Source organism: Tupaia chinensis, unplaced genomic scaffold (assembly GCF_000334495.1).
Source record: "Tupaia chinensis unplaced genomic scaffold, TupChi_1.0 Scaffold139466_1, whole genome shotgun sequence".
Lineage (NCBI taxonomy): Eukaryota > Metazoa > Chordata > Mammalia > Scandentia > Tupaiidae > Tupaia > Tupaia belangeri.
Genome location: NW_006199351.1, coordinates 40,544 through 41,427, shown reverse-complemented (window position 1 = coordinate 41,427; position 884 = coordinate 40,544).

Here is an 884-nt window from a genome sequence, read left to right as displayed (position 1 = left end):
AATGTCAAGACCCTAGAACATTTCAAAGGAAGAAGGAAAACCTCTGCAGCTCCAGAAAACTTTGAGAAGCTCCAAGACTCATTGCTCAGCACGAGCATTTGCAAAAACCTATTGGGTTACTCCCCTCAGACCATGAGCTTGGCCTGGCCTTTTATGGCTTCACCTTTAGGCACATAATGGAAGAGGCCATCTTATTGCCTAGAGAGTAAAACTCTACATTTGAGGTGGCTCCTGGGCACTCTAAGGAACAAATTTCTCCTAGCCTTGATCAACACTACAAGGATTTGGTCAGTATAAAAGAGAACCAGCCAACTGTCTCTACACCAATGGTTTTCTTCCTGTGAAGAGGTCATACTAGTTTGGGTATGCCTTATTGCATCAGGAAAAGACAGTGTCTGGACATCCTTTGGATAATTCTGGAGCAGTTGATTGTCCCTCGTTCTTGCCCCATCCAGGCCGTGCAACTGATAGCTCTCATTATGGTGTGATGGCCAGGCCTTTCCCTAGTGTAAATCATCTCTGTGTCATAGGGTTTGACTTTCTAACACCACTGGCTCACCAGTTCCAGTTGCTCAGGAAGAGATTTATTACCTCTTTGTGTATGTAAGAACGTAGTCTGGAACCAGTGGTTGGGAGAGCCAACCCAAAATGGTGAATGTCCTTAGAATGAACATAACCTTGTCTGCCTTCCAGCAGCACAGCCCTCTGTCACTCAGATCCTGTGGCAGTCTGCAGTCATGGAAGAAGTGGTGTTAGCTGGTGCTAGGGGGCTCCTAGTGCTCACTGATTCCTGGCCTTTGCAAAATGAACAAATTTGGCCACCCCGTCCCCTATGTGCAGTGCCCTCCCCCAGCTGTCTACAGGTTTCTCAGTATGACTTCCCA